The 6,000-nt window shown below is 49.6% G+C and overlaps 1 protein-coding gene across 1 annotated transcript in view; it reads left to right on the top strand.

Moving 5' to 3' along the window:
- Window positions 1-606: 606 nt before the first annotated feature.
- LOC137544555 (protein NLRC5-like) overlaps window positions 607-6,000 on the top strand; it is a 302,732-nt gene continuing 297,338 nt past the window's right edge. The window contains exon 1 of the mRNA XM_068265657.1: window positions 607-697. The gene's annotated coding sequence lies outside the window, so the exon portion shown is untranslated. The remainder of the gene's footprint in view (window positions 698-6,000) is intronic.

Raw genomic sequence — 6,000 nt, 5'->3', positions numbered from 1 at the left:
CCCGAAGAAGACGTCATTCAGGTAAGATTGACCCCCCCCGCACAGAATTCCTGGGAGATATCCGGATAACGGCTATCCGGATGTCTCCCGGGTAGAATTTGAGCATGTCTGTTCGGGAGAACTCGGGTTCCCAAAGATGGGAATGACAGCACCGGGAGAGGGGAGGTTCTATAGGACCCAGAGCCTTCCCTCTCCTTCGGTAAATATCTGTTTTTTTTGTTTGTTTTTTTAGTAGAGATTTCATTAGCTTTAAAATGGATGTATAAATTATGGGGTCATGCTATGAAGAACTTAGGAAGTAAATTATATTCCCTATGGATGTGGCAATATAAAGATTATTTAATGAAATGGTGAATTGATACGTATTTTACTACTGGAGCTGCCATAGGCTATTTAATCACAAGAGGACAGTGACTCCTATTTCCTCAACTAAACACTGAAGCTTGTTTTGCTCAATGTTAAAACTTGCAGCCGTTATGCTTTTCAGCCACAAGATGGCAGTGTGATGCATATCACGCCCTGTACGCGCTGAGGCTGGAGGCACGTGGAAGGAGCTGCGTGTGATCGAAGCTACTGAAGTTTTGGTGCGAAGCTGCTGAAGTTGTTGCCATCTGAGCTGCACCCCAGGCTGGATCAGGGCAGCAGAGGAATTAGAGGCTCCAGGCAGACAGAAGGGAGATCCTCACCAGCTCTGCAGGTAACTGCTGTATATACACAACTATGTATTTATTAGAAGGTCTACAGGGTCGGTTCTGCTTGCAATGGGGCCCTCACATTCCTCCAGCCTGCCCCTGCCACACTATTAGCCATGCCTCAGCATTGCATGCTGCGCATCTCCTATGCAGTTCCCTGGTGTTTGGTGACCCCACCTCCCCTCTCCCAGTACTGGCAGCTACCCGGGTGCTGGGCTGCCCCCATGTCTTCCTAATTCAACTTTCCTGTTGGTGCCCGGTTCACATTAGCGTTCGCTATCCGGATTTTCCGGATCTGATCCGGACCGCATACTGTACAAACGGAACGTACGTTCCGCATAGCAATGTAAAGTCTATGCGGACGTTCACACGTGTCCGTTCCGTACGTACCGGAGCCGGATCAGATCCGGACTCTTTTCCAACATGCGCTATTTTTTGGGTCCGGATCTCCGGCCCACGCACCCGGACCGGAGCCGGACCTGAGCCTGACAGCACCATCCGGAACACAGAGACCAATGGGAAACGGAAGGCACAGAACACACTGCCTACAAAAACCTGATGTTCTACCCCACTTCCTATGCGTATCCAAGCGGCCATTTCGGATGGGGACACATGGGCCAAGCATGTCTGGAATGGAGCAGCAGTGACAGACGTGCTGGAGCTGTTTGGCAGAATGTCGGAGGTGGAGGTGAGGCCTACAGCGGTGGAACCTGATTCTACACGTGCACCAGGTGCACCTTCTGCTGACCCCAACATTTTTTTCCTTAAAATTTCGCTATTTTTTGCCCACGGATCCGGATGGCAGCCTGATGCATGCCTGATGCAAACGGACTGGATCCGGATCAGGTCCTGATCCGATCAGGATCCGATCAGGATCCGGTCCGTTTGCATGGCAAAACGCAAGTGTGAACGGGGCCTTACTGGCCCCCTCATCCTACGTTCTCCCCGCCCAGCAGAATGCAGAGTATCACATAGCGGAAGCCGTGCATCTCTCCAGCGCTGTGCCTGCTAGAGGCCTGCATCGGGTCGGGTACCCGCGGGTTACCAGAAATGCGGGTCAGGTGCAGGTACCCAAATAGATTCAGGTAGTCAAAGCGAGCATAAGACAATGTTGTATCTTTTGCCTTCCAACAATCTGAGATTAATGCTGGCACCAGAATACTTTTTTGCTCACTGCTTCTCATCTTTAACCTCTTGATGACCACAGTGCTAAACCCCCCTAGTGACCAGACCATTTTTAGTAAAATAGGCCACTGCAGCTTTAAGGCCAAGCTGCAGGGCCGCACAACACAGCACATAAGTGACCCCCCCCTCCTTTTATACCCACCAACAGAGCTCTCTGTTGGTGGGGTCTGATCGCTCCCCCATGTGTATTTTTGTTTAGACAAATATTTTTTTTTTTTAATAAAAAATGTCTCTTTAAATATTTTCCCTCCATCCCTCCCCACAGCAGGCCAGTCATGGCGATCGGCTGTCATAGGCTTCTGCCTATCAGAGCCGATCGCTCTCCAGTGTCCCAGGGGGACAGCGTGTCACACGGCTATCCCCAGTACAGCGCTGCTGCCGATCGCATCGCTGTACATGTAAATAGAAGGCAATCACAGCATCTAACAGTCTCCCGAGCGGCCATTGCCGCTCGGAGACTGAAGTCGGGGTGGAGCTCCGCCCCCCAAGCAGGAGATGCGTGCGCATTCTGCGCGCAATCTCCTGCATTAGCTGGCCCCAGGACTTTACGCCAATCGGCGTTAGGCGGTCCTGTGGCTGCCTCTGCGGCCACGCCCATCGGCGTGATGCAGTCGGCAGGATGTTAATGCCAGCCGACTCCTCCCTGCACTCGAGCTGAGACCTCCCCTCCCCCCATACCAGTGCATATAACTGGGAATATGCCAGTGTGAGATTGAAGACGTGATTTTCATAGATGGCCAGAAATCACTGGGGCGTGCTCTGTTAGAGGAAAAGGTGTCATAGGAAAGCTCTGTCTGTTAGTGACTGGGGATATGTGATAGGACAAGAGCTAGAGAATGTTCTGGCATGTTCTCTAAAGCTGGAGGGAGGAGGCAGAGCAGCACATGGCAGATAGAGAAGCACATGCCTCCTGGGACAAGATCTGTAGACAGTGTAGCTGCATCCACAGCCATCTAGCACACACAGATATGAAGGCACAGGAGCACATGGCAGGCAGAGATGCACATGGCAGACAGAGAAGCACATGCCACATGTGACAAGATCTGCTGACAGACAGTGCTGCTGCATCCACAGCCATCTAGCACACACAGGTATGGAGGCACAGGAGCACATGGCGGGCAGAGAAGCACATGGCAGACAGAGAAGCACATGGCAGACAGAGAAGCACAGGCCTCATGGGACAAGATCTGCAGACAGTGTAGCTGCATCCACAGCCATCTAGCACACACAGGCACGTGACAAAAATCATTAAAGAGAGTCTAAAGCGAGAATAAATCTCGTTTCAGACCTCATACTTGAGTGCCCCTGCTAAAACGCCGCTATCCCGCGGCTTAACGGGGGTCCCTTCATCCCCAAATCCCCTCCGTGCAGCCGGGGAGCGCTTCCGCATTGGGACAGGGCTAACCGCCGCAGCTCTGCCCCACGCGCGTCTGTCAGCGCGTATCTCCACTTCTCCCCCGCCCCTCTCAGTCTTCCTTCACTGAGAAGGGCGGGGGAGAGGCGGCGATGCGCGTCTGATAGACGCGACTAGAGGCAGGGCTGCAGCCGTTAGCCCTGCCTCCAGGAAGAAAAAATTTCACGACCAAGTTTACGACCAAGTTTTGTGGGGGTGGGTTTGGGGGTGAAGGGACCCCCGTTTAGCGGCGCGATAGCGGCGGTTTAGCAGGGGCACACATGCCCCTGCTAACTATGAGCTCTGAAGCGAGATTTATTCTCACTTCAGAGTCTCTTTAAATACAGGATTTTATTATCAGACAGATACAAGACAATAGGGCAGATTTATTAAGACAAGTGCATGCAAAATAGAGGGAAATGCATCACAAAAGTGAAACAATTGATGTTTGTGCTGCTTTTTCTTTTCTTTTGGTTGTCATAAATCTGCTCCACTTAACTTTGATTCTGATTGGTAAGTCCTGAGTAGGTGCACATATACAGTATATTTGTTCTCCCTGTTTAAAAGCCCTTTTCTTAAAGGGACCTTGAGCAGTACTTTAAATAAAAAATTTCACTTATCTGGGGCTTCCTCCAGCCCACCATAGGCCACGAGGTCCCCCGGCGTCCTCCTGGCTCCTCTCCGACCAGCGGGACCCCGGAGAGGAGCCAGGAGGACGCCGGGGAACCTCGTGGCCTACGGTGGGCTGGAGGAAGCCCCAGGTAAGTGAAATTTTTTATTTAAAGTACTGCTCAGAGTCCCTTTAATGAATTACCGTTTATTTTGCTGTTGAGCTACTATAATGAAGAAAAGATAATGTAGGGTGTATATACACATCCAATTTGGATTGGCCAATTATCTCCCAATTTTACATCTCCCATGTAGTATGAGAGATTACCTACTCAATTTGCTCATGGTCGTTACAGCCACACGACGCAAAGCCGAGTCCACCTAACACTCGTATCCACATCGTTACAAGACAAGATCATTTTGGCGCATAACAAAATCTCTTCTCAAGCCTACACATTGTTGTACAGGTAGATTGGCCAAGCACCGTCATTCAGCAGTAGCTCTCTCACACACACACACATACACACACACTGTACACACGCATACACACATACACTGTACACACACACACACACACACCACTGTACACACACACACACCACTGTACACACTGTACACACACACACACACACCACTGTACACACACACACACCACTGTACACACTGTACACACACACACACACCACTGTACACACACATACACATACACTGTACACACACACACCACTGTACACACACATACACACACACATACACTGTACACACACACACACCACTGTACACACACACACAGACACACACTGTACACACACATACACACACACCACTGTACACACACACACACACACACACATACACTGTACACACACACACACCACTGTACACACACATACACACACACATACACACACACTGTACACACGCATACACACATACACTGTACACACACACACACACACACACCACTGTACACACACATACACACACACATACACTGTACACACACACACACACCACTGTACACACACACACAGACACACACTGTACACACACATACACACACACCACTGTACACACACATACACACACACATACACTGTACACACACACACCACTGTACACACACACACAGACACACACTGTACACACACACACACACACACCACTGTACACACACACATACACTGTACACACACACACACCACTGTACACACACACACACCACTGTACACACACATACACACACACATACACTGTACACACACACACACCACTGTACACACACACACACAGACACACACTGTACACACACATACACATACACACACACTGTACACACGCATACACACATACACTGTACACACACACACACCACTGTACACACACATACACACAAACTGTACACACACACATATACACACACACATACACTGTACACAAACACACACACCACTGTACACACACACACAGACACACACTGTACACACGCATACATACACACATACACACACATACACACATACACACACATACACACACACACATACACTGTACACACACACACACACACACCACTGTACACACACACACAGACACACACTGTACACACACATACACACACACTGTACACACGCATACACACATACACTGTACACACACACACACACCACTGTACACACACACACACACACCACTGTACACACACATACACACAAACTGTACACACACACATGCACACACACATACACTGTACACACACACACACACACCACTGTACACACACACACACACATACACTGTACACACACACACACCACTGTACACACACACACACCACTGTACACACACAGACACCACTGTACACACACAGACACACACTGTACACACACATACACACACACACACACACACACACTGTACACACACACACTACACACATACACACTGTACACACACACTGTACATATACACTACACACACACACACACACACACTACACACACACACAGATACACACACACACAGACACACTAGACACACACACACACATACACACACGTACACACACAGACACACTAGACACACACACACACTGTACACACACACACACACACTGTACAC

Source organism: Hyperolius riggenbachi, chromosome 1 (assembly GCF_040937935.1).
Source record: "Hyperolius riggenbachi isolate aHypRig1 chromosome 1, aHypRig1.pri, whole genome shotgun sequence".
NCBI lineage: Eukaryota > Metazoa > Chordata > Amphibia > Anura > Hyperoliidae > Hyperolius > Hyperolius riggenbachi.
This window is presented reverse-complemented; position numbering and strand designations above follow the sequence as displayed.